The 17669-nt window shown below is 40.6% G+C and overlaps 1 protein-coding gene across 17 annotated transcripts in view; it reads left to right on the top strand.

The window, feature by feature from the left end:
• Nucleotides 1-17669, top strand: part of ZBTB20 (zinc finger and BTB domain containing 20) — a 432215-nt gene that overhangs the window by 85919 nt on the left and 328627 nt on the right. For all 17 annotated transcript variants that reach the window (XR_014945328.1, XR_014945329.1, XM_085545034.1 and 14 more), the window contains exon 3: nucleotides 1243-1364. The gene's annotated coding sequence lies outside the window, so the exon portion shown is untranslated. The remainder of the gene's footprint in view (nucleotides 1-1242; nucleotides 1365-17669) is intronic.

The following is a 17669-nucleotide window of genomic DNA, read 5'->3' on the forward strand; positions in this document are numbered from 1 at the left end:
TAGCATGTGAGGTGATGGCTTTTCTTGAAACCTGTAAAACTATGATTGCTTTGGTTTCCAGTGATGTGGTAGGAACCTGTCTTTTTACCAAAGCAGTCCAAGGCATCTCAAGATATAGGTCCAGGGAAGCTTAAATTGACTAATGTTGAAGCCTCTCTGTTGCTGTCCCTGCACGTGTACATTTTTGCAGCCTCCTTAGCTCTAACCCCAGAATTTTGTGACTGGAAGCAGATTTGTCTGAAAAAAACAACATAAAAAACATGGAAAAAAAAACCAAAACATTCAGGTGAAGGTTCCCTGGACCAGAAAATTATCTGATTCTGGCTCAAGGATGGGGTCAGGCACGTGTGTCAGAGGAAAGAGGAGAGAGTAGGTTAGGACTGTTGCAGCAATTTAAATTAACTTAGATTGCAGTTGGTGTGATACTGGAAATAGTAACCCAATGGTGTCAGCAACATAAGCTGTAAATACGGCAAGAAGTGATAGCTAAATGAACTTTGGCTTTGAAATTTACTTTCTTCACTGTTTGCTAAAACCTGCGTTTTGGTATGCATGACAAACTCTGAAGATGACACCTCAACCTTTCTATCCTTGAAAAAGGGAACATATGAAGGCTTGATTAATTTCTTTTATGAGGTTTGGCTGTTGTACACCATTAGAAGCTGAACAGACAGGAGGGGGGGAAAAAAGGGAAGAAAACATTTTTGTAAGCAGTAGGGAATTGTCCCTTTGAAAAACAGCTACAACTTCATTAACATTTCAACCAGCTGTAAATTAAAATTTGTGTCTGCAAGTAATCTATAATGTATTTGGAGTGTCAGAGAGGTACATCAGGGAAGTGCTAGCACAAGCTTCCTCTAGGTACAGCTTGCAATATGGATCTCCTGCCAGTGTTTCTGTGCTGCGAGGCCTGTGTGAGAAGGCCCGCCACCCCAGCCTTGGGCCTAATGCTGGGCCTGCATGGCCATTACGGCTGGGGTGAGCGGAACCGAACAGATGATTGCTGAATGTGAAATACCACATCTGCTTGGTAAAAGCTAGCTTGGGTGAGCACTTGTTTCCATGAATACCCTTGTTCAATAGGTCTGCTTTGGAGATTGCAAAGCCTTTGGAGAAAAAGCTTTCTCTGATGTATCATGCTTTTGATGGACTTGTATTTGGAGCTTCTGCCAAGTGTTGCTAAAACTTTTTGTCTTTTGCATTTGTGAGATCTTAAAAGATCCTTTTCTCCTCTTCTTGTAGGGAACTAGAGGGCTTGACACATCCCTTGCATCTTCCATTTACTCTGACCGCAGTCCCTCCCTGTTCTCACAAGTGGAGCTAAGCCCTGCTTCCCTTCCTCTTGATTCCCAGACTGCTACATGGTAAGTTTTCATTATCTCCGTACTTGTTGCCACAAGGTAAAATTCTGGCAGACTCAGTCTAAAATCCATTAGCACTGGGCATTGAGGGCAGACTACTTCATGCCCATCAGTGATCATTCAGTCCCACTCCAGGCTGACTGTGAGGAAAGGAAGATAGTATTGAATTAGCATTGGAGTTGAACTTCAGCATAGATTGTTATAGGAATAAAATATGAAGTAAAATATGTGACAGAATTAAATCCATCAGTTCTAATAAAGGAAACAGAAGAAAGCAAAGAAATCTTGGACCCTTAAATCCCATTAACCAGGCCAGAGAGAGAATGTGTTAAAAGAGAGATGCGCTGTATCTTTTCTCATTGTTTGATGAAATAATCTTTTCTCACCCTTTAAGTGGTGTGTTTAAAAATCCTGGTATTTCTGAAACAAAGAGAATACACAGCCACCGAGCTAGCTGGTTTTTATACCTTCCTTTTCTGAGCATTGTCCTTCAGTACAATACAGAGCCATTTCTTTGTTCTCACAAGCTAGCAGTTAAATTGTATGTAAATGTATGCAAATTAGATACTGTCTAATAAAGAGAGTCATTAGATGGAAGAAATATTTAGTTTAGGGGGGAAAAAAAGAAAGAAAAGAAAGCAGGTGTATTTTGCAATAGAAAATGTAAGATTGCAAAACCCCCTGAAACTTTGGGTGAAGGCTTTTTGTAAAACCATTAAAACATTTTCTAAGACTTGCCCTATTCTTGATCCTTTCTTCTATGCATTTTTATGTGTATATGTATGTATACTTCTGCAGTCTTTTCCACAGAACTCACATGGCTGTGCTGTATGTGTATGTACGTAATTGAAATGATATGTAAATACTATATTCATAAATAATGTTTATGATTACTTCAAACCATACAGCTATGAATTTACATGCATGTACTTTGTGTTAGGGTGTGTTTTTGATTTCTGAGTCTATACAGGTGGAGTCCATGTGGTAAATTTTACTCTCATGGATTGATTTATTCATCATATGCTTTGGCTGTATACATTATGCTCCCTAAATCATCAACACCAATTTTATGAACCTCTGTCTTCAACAATTTTAAAGCTCTGTTGTTTTTTTCTTCACTTTGTTCACTGAACCTCAGTGTTGGGTATGCTTCCAGTCTTTTGCTGGAATCTTTGACCAAGTAATTCCTTTTGAAGTATGGACTTGATTCAAGCCTTAAGTAGAGTGACTTTTCTGAACGTGACAAAGCTGCAGCCTGGAGCACTAAAATGCTAGGAACATGTTCTCAGAAGCAGGCGATCCCATGCCTATGGGTGGAGCACTCAGCATCCATCTATGCTCTGAAAGATTTAAAATAGATGAACCTTACATTCTTGTCACTTGTAAGGAGAAAATAATTAAGACTTTTATCTCTGTACCTTAGAATCTGTCGTTCTGATCTGTCAGTTCTTCTGCCCGGAGTGAGTAGCTTACGTAGATGACGTGGCTCAATTATTATAAAGTCATTGTTGTTTTTTGTTTCTGATGGTCAGTTGTCATGATTCTGTGTGGGGAGCCAATAGTTGTGCTTTGGGCATATTTTTTCAGTTGCATTTTTGCAAGTCTGGAAGCCTGAAGATGTATATGTGTATAAAATGTATGTATATAAAAATAATGTTGTTTAAATATTTACATATAAAGCCAAGGGATTGGCTTCCTTCCCAGAATTACTGGAACTACCTTCCCCAGGAACATTTGGACTTGAAAAATCTCTACAGCAATACTTTTCTTCAAAAACTAAACGACTTGTGTAATGAGGGACTAGCTCTGCACCCTTTGCTGTTCATGCTGGTTCTGTTGTTTGAGGTGATAGAATGAGAGAGGGGAGAGACTCCTGTGCATGAGCAGTACGTTACCAGTTAATTATGACAAGATGCTCTTTTATTACTCTTCCCATCCAGTTTCTTACTGATTTATTTTATGAGAGAATACTTACCAAAAAATGTAGCACAATGGGGATTTTTTTCATTGTTCTAGAACAGGTCCATGCAATGGAGTGCATCTGGGCCACATTTAGTCCAGAGGCAGCAGTTCCTGTCCAAGCAGCTGCAGGGCAGATGAACTGATCACTCAGAAAGAGCTTGACTCTCTGTTTACTTTTTGTCCAAACTGTATTTTTTGAGCTACCAGCAGAGAAGCCACAGTGTGTGTCTTCTGCCTGATGGGGAAGTATAGACAACATCATTGTAAGGATGCTGTGGAAGGCTGGCAGTGAATATTTCCCATATAGAAGGAGGATGTCTTAATTCTGTTCAAGTTAATCTTGAACATGCATGGTATTCTTGAAAGAGAATACCTCGAATAGAGGATGTAAGTTGAGAATTGGAATGCAAGAAGAGTCTGAGCTTTAATATGAGGATGCTAGAGAAAGATAAAGTTAATAAAGTAAGGCAAAACAGAGGGCATTGTGGTGAGAGGGAGCTATGTAGTAACATTAGTAAACAGGAAATTTAACAATTTGCTCACTGACTTGGGACACTGCTCCTTTAGGTTGTCTGGAGGCAGCCTAGAGCTGAGTCACTAGTAATACAGGCATTTCACACAGATGTTTTCACAATTTGCAGTTTATACACGTAACTTCAGCTACCTCTCAGAATCTGAAAACCTGTGTTAATCCTGAGACACTAACCAGGGATATTCCTGCGGAAGGCGGGACAAACTAGCTGTCCAAGACAGTACTTTGTCTCCCAGGAGTAGATTCCTCGAGAAGAACTCAAAACACATAGGCAGACAAGAACATGTTCACACAGGAGAAGAACAATGCAGGATTAGGTGCAGTAGTATGATTAACTCCGTGTTCCTCTCCAGACTTCCTCTGTTCGATGACTAGGCACTTCTGAGGATACATATGTCTCTGCCTTGCCCATCTTGATAATAAGGGTAATGCAGCTTTCTACATTCAAAATATATTGTGGGGATATATGGTATCCTGAGGCACATTTGAAATGGGTGCAGACAGCGCTTTGAGGGAGGTGATCTTCCTCCACTGCTCTGGTGCAACCACATCCGCAGCATTGTATCCAGTTCTGGGCTCTCCAGTTCAAAAGAGACAGGGATCTCCTAGGAGCAGCCCAGTGGAAGGTAACAAAGATGATTAAGGGCCTGGAGCATCTCCTGTATGAGGAAAGGATGAGACACCTTGGAAGCTTCAGACTGGAGAAGGGAAGACAGGAAGGGGATCTCATCTAAAGTGAGGCAGTCAAGTCGATAGGAGTAGACTCTTCAGTGGCAAGCAACAACAGAACAAAGGGCAACAGGCAGAAACTGTAGGACACAGGATGTTCCATACAAGCACAAGGAAGAGCTTCTGTACTGTCAGAGTTGCAGAGCACTGGAGTAGGCTGCTCAGAGAGGTGGTGGAGTCTCCTTCTGTGGAGATACTCAGGACCTGTCTGGACACCTTCCTGTGCAACCTGCCATAGGGAACACTGCTTTAGGAGGGCAGCTGAATTCCGTGATCTCTTAAGGTCCCTTCGAACTCAAGCAATTCTGTGATCTTCCTATCGTATGTCTTCAGCAGTAGCACAGAGAGACACAAGAAATCTGAAGTTGTAACGTGGAACAACTGGTATTTTCACAGACGATCTGAAAATAAATGGTAATTTTTCTAAGTTGTATTCCTCAAGAGCTTGTGCCTCTTAAAAAAAAAAAGTTGTAAGAAATAAAATATGCCGCAGTAAACTATTCCTAGAGCTAACGAACAGGCAATGGGACTAGCAGCTTTTGCTATTACCTACTGCTTATTATTGTTATTATTATTATTTCTTTTTAATTATGCAAAGTGCTAATCAGTTTGATTATGCACAGTGCTAATCAGGTTAATTATGCAAAGTGCTAATCAGTTGTTCTCTAAGCACACGAGGAGAGCAGAGGTGCTGGCAGTGAATGGTGGTTCTAGATGGGGGTAGTCACGGCAGTCATTCCTTATTAAAAGAGGAGTAGGTGAGATGACAGGGGTTTTTGCTTCCATTAAAAAATAAATTAAAAAAAGAAAAAAGCAGTGAGAGCGATAGTTCTGGTGGAGTAATGTCTTCTTTCACAGCAAGGCAGACTTTTATTCCAAGCTGGCTCACGCTGTTGGATAATTTCTGCTGGAGTTTGAGTGCACTGATTTGGGCAAATATATTGCAGAGGGGTCTTGTAATGGGTGGGATACAAGTTACCCCCACTAGAGAAATTGAGATGCAAAACCAGAAAATCACAAATTGAAGGACTTTTTCAGTCTAATGAGCACTCAACTTTTAGGCGCTGGTAACTAGAACATCAGTAGTGTAACATGAATGGCACTTGTTCACGTGTATGTAGGGTTGAATGCGTGAGTATTCATGTACTGCGTGAACATTCAAATTGTATTTCTTTCAGTATATGTTACAAACTATAGGAATGTAGGGTGTCTTATCATTGGGAGTGTACGTTCAGCTGCGTTTGCTCTTTCTCCTTAGTGCTAAATTGTAAATTAGAATGTTGTGTTCCGGTGAAATAGGATCTCTTCTCAATAAGCTGTGTTCTTCTGACAATTACCGAAGATTCAGTGTGCCCATTTTGCTGTGCTCAGTGTCTAATATCTAGCCAGTATTCCTTATTTGATTATATTTCACTGTTGGTGTGGGATACATAAGCACCACTTTTTACAGTTAGTAATGGCGATGACATTCCCAGAGCAGAGAGCTACGTGCTCATAAAAAGTCGTGGGTAAAGGATCATAAGAGATGATTTTGAAGTCATTAAAAGAAAAGATTAGTCTTCTGTAAGGCCTTCAGTGGTAGAAGGTTATTGCATCGAGTGCAGAAGAAGTTTTCCTTGAAAAAGTAATCATTGTGGATGGTTAGCTAAGGGAAGTCACATGAAAGACTGAAGTATATTTAAGGTAGGAGGTGAAGCATCAATAGCTTAAACCAAAGCCTAAACATTAATAATATTGCCTTCTTGGCATTGTCACTACTCCATAAGACAGAAGATACTCAGAATAAGTTTACTACCAAGTGTATGGACACAACTACTTTTTTTAGGTTTTAGGAAGCTAAACCAATGATCTGCTCTCAAGTCCAGTGCCTTATAGCTGGAATAGAAGAGTATGTGATCTGAATGTTCAAAGGGATGCTCACAAAAAGCTAGGTTCCCAAATCTGCAGATGCTTTTCTCTCTGGTCAGAAAGAATCCTGTGAGGCTAATGCAAAGCTTTGCATACACTAATAGTGAACCAGTTTGCTATTATTCCAGATGCTGCTCTGGAAGAGCTCAGCCTGTTAGGCTCAGATCTGGATTTGACATGTAGTAGTCCAGTCCACAAGCAATTTCCATAGAATCACTGTTCTGCTTTCATTTGTTGTCGGTGGCCTTGTTTCTGTTTGCTTTTTCAGCACACTCTACTCCTCCCTCATCAGCTCTTTGATGAGACACAATGGGAGAGTGTGTACAGTCAACTGCAGTTGGGAAAAAAACTGGTTTCTTCATGTGATCCCTTGGCATCATACAGCCTTCTGTGAGGCAGATCCTTGCTTTGATTGCTGTTCCCACAGAGATGCACAGTTGCACAGAGATATGTATATATATATATATATATATATTTAATATTAGATTTTTTTTTGTCTTTTGGAAGCTGGGCACCAAAATTGCAGCAGGAGGAAGAGAATTTGTTTGAAAGATATTGTGCTGCTTTAGGCACATTCTTTGTTATCAGCCAGATATTTTCAAATGGGGGTTTTATCCTTTGGAAATAAAACCTGACAGATTTTGTGCTAGTATTAGTTATTTCCCCATCTTCCCTATCCTCTACCAATTCAAAAGGTGCTGTATAGTTAGAGGATACTTGCAAAGCCATTAATATAAACCACATGTTGGTAGTATTGGTGTGGTACAGCTGTAAATCTACCCGAAGCGTAATCATAATCTGTGTTGCATTCCACTATTTCAGATGACTGGGCTTCTGATGGATTGCGGAGCTAGTCAGAAGAATCACATTCTGCTCCAATTTTTTGTACTTTCTTTGTAACCCTGCTAAATTGCATTATCTTACTCTGCTTCACTTTTCCTTGGTAGTGAAATATGGATAATGATACAGACCTAACATGGGATGTGGGAGGAGTGTTAGAAGGCAAATGTATTATTTGCAAAGTGCTTTGATATCTCTGGATTAAAGGAGTTATGGAAGTGTGATGTATTATGGAGAGTTATCTGTGTTATTATGGAGCATCAGTGAATCTTGTGATCTTGAATAAATTTGTGCAAGATAACAAAGAAATATTTTGTGTCTCCCTAGAAAGTGAAACAAGTGGGTGAAGGAAGCTCAGCTGCCTTGACATTAGGGTGATAGGTTACCAACAGATGACAAAATCCAAGTAAAGAAATCTGTGACTGAAGAAGCAGTTCTCAAGTGAACTGAGGATTCACCTGTCTGTACAACAGTGTTGTTGCTGCCAAACTCCTTTTGTATCTTCTTGAGGACCTGGCCTTCAGAGGTGCACACTGTGTGCTCTGTGGCTCACTAGAAGATGTCTGCTCATTGGCATTCACAGGACCGGGAGCTGAGGGGATTAATAACAAAAAGATCTAAAACGTTCACTCTGACCTTTTAAAGCTACTGACCTGCGTTCAGGTTACAAATGCATGGCATATTTCTCTTGAACTACAAAGGTTTTAAGTCAGTAACTCCATCGGGCTGGCACTTCCTTGTGCCCAGCTGCCATGACTGGAGTGAGGGAGCAAGAAAACTCACTGTGCCCACGACTGTCTCATGGTGACACAAGTACGTGGAAGAAACCCCACTGACAGAAACTAACACACTGACACTGTGTTTGAAAAGTTGTTTTGAATGTCTTCTCCTTTTGAGCTTATGCAACAGAGATAAATAAACACCATGTGTGTGGTGCAGCCAGGCTGAGTATTTTTGCTCCTAGAAATGTTTATACATTCTCTGGTGGTTGCTTGTATTGCTGTTTGTTGACTGTAAATTCCAGACCTAGATGTTTATAATGTATACATTTGTAGGAGCGGTGCATGTTGGGGAATATGGTGAAGGTAGGACTTTTTATGAACACAACCAGATGAATAGTGGATGGGTTTTTTCTACTTCCAGTGTGGTGAATTAATCTTTGTGCTCACAGTGAAAGAGAAGGCTGCTGCAGCAGGAGCTGTAGCTAAGCGGGACGTTTTCTGTTCAAATACATGCAGAGAGTTGCATGAGAAAGACCACCTAAAATCTGTCAGGTAGGAATCTAGCTAGATTATCTTTGCTTCCAATTAATAATAAGTCGGTTTTGCTCTCGGTTTCATTGGTGATGATGACGAGGATGATGTGTGCTGTTACTGGTGACAAAATTCCTAATAGCAGAGACCACTGTAACCACTCTGCTTCTGGCTCAGTTTCTCTCCCTTGCCTTTCAGCAAACTTTTCCCTCTTTCACAACTGCTGTTGTCAGCATCTCAGTATCTTGAGTAGTGGGAGTGTGTAGAAAACTCTGGGAACTGATGAATGCACTACTGTCCTCTACACTGAATGGGCATAGCTTCCCAAACATAACGTTATGTTAAGGAAGAGTTAAGCTTAATCTGTCACCATTTTTGCTGGATGAGATGGGATTTTCCTTCAACTCCTGTTTCTGTTGTATTTGTGCAAGTCAAAATGAAATGTTTCTGATGCTCCAAAGTGCTTAAAGCCTATGTAATGCTTTCCTTTTTGCTCCATCTCATGCATGTTCTCTCCCTTTGTTAGAGGCAGGTTTGGCTGACTCACATTTACTGTTACAGCAGCCTCTCTCGTTTGCTTAGAAGTGTGACCGAGTTTTAACCATTTGTAGTTAAAGTTATTAGCTTTAAATGTAACTTCCAGTGAGGACATCCACTATGAGCTCACTGTTTAGAGGTATCATACAAATTATTTTGTTCATTCTAAAAGAGTATAATAGCACCTTCTAAGACTTCTTAGACCTTCATGGTTTGTTTGGAAAGAAGCTTTGAAAAGAGGCAATGACCTTTGTGACAGGGTTGATTTTTTCCCCCCCTTTCTTGTCAGTTGTGTATCTTGCAATAAGCTGCTTTGTGAAAATAAGGAGGGTTCTACTACCATTATCAGTTTCTTAATGAACTCAAGAGAAAGGTCTGTCAAGGGAGCCTGAAGGCTGTCAACCTGTTGATGATCACAGAGCGCTGATGTGTTAGTGTATAAGACATTCTCTTTTTCAGTTACGTACTTAAAAATCCAGGGAATTAAATACACTAGCTAAGCAAGGTGAAAGAATATTTCACTTATCTGAAGTCAAATCTGTGAATGCTAGAATTGAAGCCGACTGAGCAGCCTTAATTTGACTTCCCTCTGCTTTTGCACTTGTTAATTATATGATCGCATTCTGTTTTCTGTGGGAACCAGTCTTCTCTTACTACACCTAATGGACCTGGCTGAGAAGGAATATAGGTTCCTTAGTGGGAGGCTGTTTTCTATAAGATCAATTGCCTTTATTGCTGCAAACACTGGAAAATGTTTAATAAATGAGGCAGGAGAAAGCTGAGAAAGAACAGATTCTTAAGATTATGGTGAGTTTGTGTGTGCTCAAAGAAAAAGTGCTTGAATTGAGTTGCTTATAAAATCAGACATCTATAGGTGGGCTACAAATAAACCTGGTATTTCTGTGTTCTCTTATGAGTTCACTGAAACTCCTTTTAACTCTTCTACTTCAATCCTTCTAAAACATTCTGTTTATTTCCCTGTGTAGTGGGGGAAAAAAGAGGTTGTAGCAGCCTGCAATGTGAGTGTGTACCTGCAAAATGAGAGAGAAGGTAAATGATACTTCCCTGCCAAAACAGCAGTTCCCAAGATTTTGGCTTTCGTTTGGTAGAAAATACACTATGTTCCATGTTACGCACTAAGAAAAGTGGGCACAGCTCTCTCTTCCTGACACTTGAACAGTTGCGTTGGCGATGCTGCCCTATGTAGAACCGGGCCAGGTTAGATCTCTAAGCACTGGGAATTCAGTTGTTTTCTTGTGTGTTCTTCTTTTCATATTTTATTACCATAAGGAGAACACAAAGAGTGCTTGTTTCCTTCTCTCTCTTTTTTTTCTCTCTCTGGTTGACACAATCAGTGTTATTTGAAGGGGAAAAAAAAATTGCACTCAGAATGGGAAATAGGGTGGGAAAATGTAATAGGATCTGCAAATCTTTTCTGTCTTGTCTGAGTAAATGGGAGCTGATGAGAGATGCAGCACAAAGAGGGCTAGGGAATGCTAACTGAACTGGTATATAAAGATTGTTTCATTTTGCTTCATTTCATTTAACTGCGTTGAATTTGAAAAGGAAAATTGCGGCGGACATGGAAGTTTGCAGTGGAAACACCTCGGGTTGTTGTACCCTTGACCTGAAACTGGGCAAACATGGAAATGAATGTTAAATAAAGTAGTGCATGAATTCTGTAGGTGTGCTTCTGAAGCTACTTTTCAAAGAGTGCTCTTTCAGAAACAGCAACTCTGCCTCTGGGTTATTGTGCTGCTTCTGTCCTTAATCTCTCACTGTCCACTTAAGATACCAATTAAGGAAAGATGTGAAGTTTTTGGTATTTTCTGTTTTGTTTTACTTTGTTTTAATGAGCCAAAATCGTGCTGATTCTTAGACATGTATTTTGCAGGATTATGTGAAGGCATCTTTTTTTTTTTTTATGCAGGCCTTCAGGACGAGAGAATGGGATTCTTTACCCCTTTTTACCCATCATGAAAAGTTCATCTTGAATTTCCAAGTCAATTTAATGCAGGCTAGGGCAAAACTTTGAGGAACTCGGTCCTAGGTGTGACACTATTACAGCAATGCATTCACCACTAGACAGATTTTACCTTCCGTGTTAGAAGCTGGAGTGTTTTTTATCTAACTGGAGTGGGTGCACATTGCTTACTGACGGGAAGAGCTGCAGTTAAAATCATGTGCAAGTCAGCTCAGTCTGAAAAGTTGTCTTTTGCATACTATTATGCTGCTTTAGGCATGGCTGATTTTGAAAAAACTGTGAGGGTAGGATATTTGTGGGTTTTTTTCTAAGTCATGGAGGTCTGAAATAATGTAGCATGAACAGCAAATATTTCTGCATAAAATTTCCAGCAGTACAGATTGTAAGATTTGAGTCTCATTTAGGAGCCACAACTCTGGGAAATATCTTTGATGAGAAAACATTTAAAGATAAAGCCTTTTTTTTTTTTTCCTTCCCTCCCCGCCCTCCCCTCCAATCTGCTTTTAAACAAGTGAATAACAGTGTTCAACACTGGGATTCAACACTCTGGTTTTGGAGTCCACCTGTTGTGATCCCAAGGCACATTTATGTAATGAGCAGATTTAAGCCGTTGCCTTAAAAAAAAATTATGACTTCAGTAATTTTATGAGACAGTCATACTTGGCATGTATTTACCTGCTGAGCAGTTTGCTTTTGATGCTCATTTCTTTACCTGTGTCCCCAAGGCTGAAGTAGTATTGGTGAGCAAGGGAAGAGAACTGAAGGGATTGATTTTGCTTTCCTTCCAGGAAAAAAGAATGTTTTAATGGTATTGTAAAGTTTCTGCCACTGTGATGGCAAGGGAGAGATTGTGTTAATCATTTTTTTTCCCTTCTCCTAGCCATTACTAGACAATGCCACTCCCTCGTTAACTGAGGTCTGGCAAAGAGCAATGGTATCCATAGGGAAATGACTCCTCCTGGGTGAGACTCATTCCAAAGAGCATCTCTCGAGCTCGGTATCTAAAATCTGTGCGTCATCAAGCGCCGTGGATTCATGCGGCCTATTTTTGCACAGCTTCTTTTTTCCCCTGGTTGCAGTTTTGAAGGTGGAAGGACTTCCCACTCTGTAGACATAAACAATTCAATCTTGGACACCAGAAGAAGAAAAGTGAGGGGAAAAAGGTTCTCCTTTTTTCTGTGAGTGTGTGAGGCAGTGTTCCCACTGCGATGAGAAGGTGCAATGACCAGAGAGCTGTAGGGACTTTAAAAGCACGTTGTAACCCAGGAAGGTTTGGTGTTTCTAAGGGGTTGGGATGAGGAAGAAGGCTGTGTAGCAGCAACCAATCTTTTCTACCAATTATTTTACCCTAAATCTTTTATCCTGTGCACTCTGAATAGCTATCTTATTTCATATCCAATAGTAATTCGAGGAATATTCTTTTTAGCAGAATAAACAGTTTTTTTCTGCTTGACATGGAAATGCTTGTACAAGTAAATTTCACAGGCAGCTTATTCCCCCTCCCCCCAATATTGTTTTGTCTGATTATACAACCTTGAAAGTTTAAAATTGACTGGTTTACTGTAAGAAGCATTAAGTAAATGCAATCTCTCTGTTTTTAATAACACTAGCTCAGATTTCATGTGAGATCACACTAGTCCTCCAGTGTAATTAAGTTTATAGTTTTCTTATGCACTTCAAATGCCTGTGATGTGCAGTTAATAGTATTTTTCAGGCAAGTATTAGGACACCTCGGCAGCGATGCCAATGTGGGCTGGTGTCTATCAGCAGTGCAGACACCACAAAGTAATGGAAATTGCAAGACACTCTGCTATAATTTGTCTAAAAATATGCATGACAGCAAAGCTTTTCTTTTTTTTTTACCTGAGTTGAGAAAGTGGTGAGGCTCTGAATTAGAGTGAAGCTTCATAAATGAGTTGGGCGTGAGACAAGATTTTCAAGTTTGGCTTGAAGTCCAGCACTTATCGAGACAGAAGTATGGCTGAATATCAGAGATCTTCTGCATCTTGGATTTGGTATCATGACTGTACCAGAAATCTGATTTCTGCTTCATACAGCTTGACTTAAAGGTGATACAAGGCTGCATAGGGAAATGTGGAACAAAAGTTTCTATGAACTTTTCCTCAGCGACTGTATATATATGTATGTATGTGTATATGTGTATGTATATATATATATGTGTGTGTTCACACGTGCACACGTATATGTATATAAATATATGAAGGGACCTGTATGTTCAATACTAGGGCATTCTTTTTTATTGCTAAGGAAATAACATTATAGAATAGATATACAGCAAGCTGAAGTAGAGCTCGCTTCAGCAAAGTTTTTTAAAGGCACAGTGAAGACCAATAGCTAGTGTGTGGGGCAGCTTCTCAGTGGCTGCCTTTTAAGTTCATGAGCTAACTCCTATGCGGTGCTTAGCCAAGCTGTGTGCTGTGGGGACTGCAGATCTGTGTAATCTCTGGCAGGGAGCCATAAACTAGCCGTTCCCTTCCTTCCCTGAAACAGCACATGCAAATGCTATCCAACTGTTTATTTTGTTCATGCAAATTTTTTGCCCATGCAAATTTAAGCTGCAGGTTTTATTCTTTACACGTAAAGAGGCTGGAATGTTCTTTGAAATGGGGGATAATAACAGTGAGAGTTAAGCAGCACCGTCTCTTTCCTTTTTCTCCTTAATCAAAGTAACCTGCAACAGACTTCATCAAGGCTGCTACTTCTGTGAGGACTGCAGGATTTGGCCCAACAGGTATTAACTCATATCAGTCTTCTGGGGAGCTTTCTTTGCCTGGTTGTCTGCCTTTTAGGAGAACTGCTCAGGGCAGGAAGCGAAGCAAACAGAAAAGGCTATTGGAGAACCTGCTGTGGCATCAACTGCCCATTGCTGGCTGGGAACTGTGAGCTGACATTTGAGAGAACGTGCTTTATATGAGAAAGTGATGAGTGAATAGAAATTAAAACAAAAGGATTGAAAACAGAGCTGTAATCAATCTAGCCCAGTATCTCAATAAACCAGGGATATTTTTTCACAGCGAATTTGGGGCAGATCTCAATGCCAGGGTCTTCCCCCTCTTTCTCTCCCCTTCCATTATATCTACATTTGGAAGGTGGATGGTGCTGACTCATAAATTAAATTGGAGTAATACATACAGTGTATATATATTTCTGTCACTTTGTCTCAAATTAAACACGAACCTTCTCCCCTGACAAGATGATAGAAAAGTTAATTGCTCGCCCTGGCTTTAAATTGGAATTTGAATTTGCAAAATGCTAAAGGTTTATGAGATCTAAATCATGAGGAGCTTAAATTACATTCCTGTGATAAAATATTAATAAATCAATTAAAACATAAGCCGAGTATAATATTACTTTTTTTGTAGGAACCTCGAACACAATAATTCATTAGAGTGTGCAGTAACAATTATTGTATCTTTTTTAATTTTCTTTTTTATTAGTTTTTTTTTAATTTTTTTTTTAATTTTATTTTTTTTTTTAAATGGGGGAAACAGCAACATCAGATGGGAAAGCACCACACAATGGTGGAATATTATCCTGATACCACATCTAGCCATCTCCTAGTAACAATGCATATACTTACAGAAGCATCTGAGCACCCCTTACTGCATACATTACAATGTGGCTCCCACATAACAAGATGCGTTCCCTAAAAGTTGGGGGCTATTTCCCCCCTTTGCAGCATGGAAAAGAAGGGTGGCTCTATAGAAAAAGGGGAAGTGATCAAACTGCTCCTGCTTTTTCCCTTTTTCCAGACTCTCCCCTTCCCATTTTATTATTCTCTTCCTATTATCCTCTCCCTTTCTGGGTCCGAGATTGGTAAGATTTCAGTGTAAAAACAACTCAGTAATGCACGGGCCTTTCTGTGAAGCTGGCCTGAGTTTTGTGCAGGGGAAGCCTGGGCTGCAATGGATTTTGTTACTAGTTTTTGAGTTACGTTACGAACATCTCTCACAGCTCTAATCTTTACATAACCCATTTCTGCCTACTATATAAAGAGCACTTCAGGCTCAGTATGAAACTTAGTTATTATTTGAAGAAGGAGGTGTTATGCTAGCTCAGCATGCATTTCTTATATGCAAACATTAATACACAAGGAATGCAATTATTATATATACCTGCACTCTTGTAGAGCCTGTCAAGGTGCAGATTCCTTAGTCAAGTGCTTTTTACCTTCTGAGAAATGACTGGACTGCACAGTTTATACAGCTCTGCTTGGTAAAGGGTCTAATTGCTATCATTACATTATTTGTGTTGCATTCTTGAAATGTTATTTAGTACAAATTACATGCTAGTGCCAAATTGGCAGCTCAGCGGACTGATGCCTGCTGCATAAATCCATAGCATAGATGCTGTGGGCACAGGGCAGGCAGGGTCTAAGCATTGTTAGTGCTGGCAAATTGACCATGTAACCCCCTGGTTTTGCTCGTGTGGGCTGCTGGACCTCTCCTTGGTGTGCTTTCTCTTCCCTCCGTGTGGAGGCAGAGGGCTTTCTGAATAGACAGAGGGGGACTGAGCAGAAGCCCATGTTCAAGGTGAGCAGCCTGTGTAGGAGGCCTACAGATGAGAAGGAAGAAGTTTGTAGCTGCTGTCCCCCTCTGCCTGCTAGCAGCCTGCAGCCATCTCGCTCCCAGCAGTGGGGCAGCTGCTGTTGGCCAGCTGAAGGCAGTTAGGGCTGCAGTCAGCTGGGAAACGCAGCCAGAGGAGATCCAGGAGCAGGTGGCTGTTGCTCCTGGCCACCTGTCCAAGGAATGCTTTCTGGTGCTGCCCTGAAGCCATGCAGGCACTAGTTTGCTCAAGGCACGGGATTCTGCACAACACTCAGGGCCATCCCTGTGGTGAGAAGAGATCTGGGGGTTCTGGTACCTACCTTACCATGCTCCTGCCTGTCCTTGCCTGGGGGTGACTTCATCTGATAATTAACCTCAGGTTTCTACAGACTTCTCCATCTGCCATCCCTCTACTGACAAGGCCAGTTGGGGTCCATTGTAATGACACAGGCTAGGAGAAGTTGATGTGGGTGTAGGGAGATGTTGCAGACTTTTCTTGCATACAGAGATGATTTCCAGTGGTAGCTAATGGAACTTTGAATGCCAGCTTCTATCTCAGTGATATCTTTCTGCTCATGTGAGGGGACTTGAAGTGGGAGAGTGCTTTCTTGTGTCATGCCACTCTTGCTGGGGAAAAAACAGATTGGATGCTTGAAAGGGTGAATCAATGCTTATGTACCAGCTCCTAAAATGGAAAGGAAGGGCATGAACTGGTCAGTGATAATGCAGATGATGGACTATACAGCTTTGTCCCATGACAATTTGTTTTTTGCTTCTGAAATGGGAAGACTTCCATACTTCTGGATGGCAGCTCTTGTCAGTTTCCATGTCTGCTGGGGGCACCAGGGTTCTCGCAGACTACGGTAAACATGATTTGGCTCCCAAGCGCTCATAATCAGGCTTACTTGTGCTGAAACAGAGATTGCTCTATTGCAGTGCCAGGCCTCTAGCAATACCAACTGTTAAATAATAAACAGGCCCTGCTTGTTGGCAGCGCCTGCCTGCCCCGCTGCCCCCGCCAAACGCTGGGCTTGTTTCAGGGTCTACCTGCCCACCTGCCTCCTGAAGTGCAGCCCTGGTGTTTGGTGGAGGTGGAAGCAGTGTACAGATACCAGTCTGTGTCTAATCTGCTTACTTTATTATTCTTCTAGGACCTCGGGTGATATAGCAAACATGCAGTGCATTGGCAGCACTAGCAATGGCTTTGCTGTCATATTACAGACTCTTAACTGATGCATGGGATGTTTTTCTTCTCTCTGTTCATCTGCCTGTTCTTTAAGTTCTTTTTTTCTTGCTTTTTTTTTGGGGGGGGGGGGGAGAAGGGGAAAGGGGGGGAGGGAGGGAAGGAGAGAGGAGTAGGTGGGGGATACTGGGGCTAATGGGAAGGACTAATTGCTCCTTAATCAGCTTTGTGTTTTTTTCCTGTGAATCAAAAATAAAGTGGCTTGTTCTCCTGGTGACAGAATGGTGTTGATCGTTTTACTACATTGAGAAGTATTACCTAACCCTTTTCCTGTTCTTTATGATTAGAATGGGCACTGGAATGAAGAACTCTTTGTTTTTTTTTCCTTTGTGAATTAAGGGACGCCATTATGAAAAACAATCTGCCAGTGGAGAGAAAAAAATACTGTATCAAATAAGCCCATATTCTTCTGTTCTGGGGATTTTTGTAGTTTTCTTTTAATTTCATTCTTACTGTGTACACTGTGCACGTGGAAAATGGTATGTCCTATTTTATGCAGAAGTTTGAGAGCTTGGAGATAAGTTAGGAAAAATATTATGATATTGTGAAGAGGAAGAGATTATATTGCAGAGTTAAAATATAACTGCATGAATAGATTAGAATGTACATATTAATTTCCCCTTCGTTCTCTAAAACCTTGAATGGAACACAAGCCAGAATTTTCACTTGGTGTGATAATGATTTTTTATTATTATTATTTTTAATCCATATATGAAACGAATTTTAAACATAATATTATTTTCCCTTTCATA

The sequence above is a fragment of the Coturnix japonica genome, chromosome 1, assembly GCF_054131305.1.
Source record: "Coturnix japonica strain WE chromosome 1, WE-NBRP24, whole genome shotgun sequence".
In the NCBI taxonomy this organism is placed as follows: Eukaryota; Metazoa; Chordata; class Aves; order Galliformes; family Phasianidae; genus Coturnix; species Coturnix japonica.